Raw genomic sequence first — 420 nt, forward strand, 5'->3', positions numbered from 1 at the left:
TTCCCATCCGTCGCTGGTCCATTAGCTTCCCCGCGATTTCGCTCGTCGGGCGGCGAACCTGGCTGGCGACCGGCAGCGATTTCCCGAAACCGAAACAATATGGGAAAACGACCGGGCAGCTTGGGAAAAAAGACCAGGGTTTTTTACCCATTACACAAATTTTAACCCGGGGAGTTTTAATGTGCGGGTATTTTTGGCCCCCAACTTTGCCTGTAAGAGGATATACTCGGTCAGCGAAGGATGTAGGCGGAGAGATACTGCGAAGGGAAGAAAAGGGAGGAAGAGATGCTGGAAAAGGAAGGAAATGGTTGATTGGAAATGATGTGGAAAGTTTTGGAACAACCTGCATGTTTTACAAAATGTCGGGGAATGGCAAAACGTGGCAAAACTACAGACTTATGAAGGGATGTGTAGTAAGAT

This window comes from Penaeus monodon, chromosome 20 (genome assembly GCF_015228065.2).
Source record: "Penaeus monodon isolate SGIC_2016 chromosome 20, NSTDA_Pmon_1, whole genome shotgun sequence".
NCBI lineage: Eukaryota > Metazoa > Arthropoda > Malacostraca > Decapoda > Penaeidae > Penaeus > Penaeus monodon.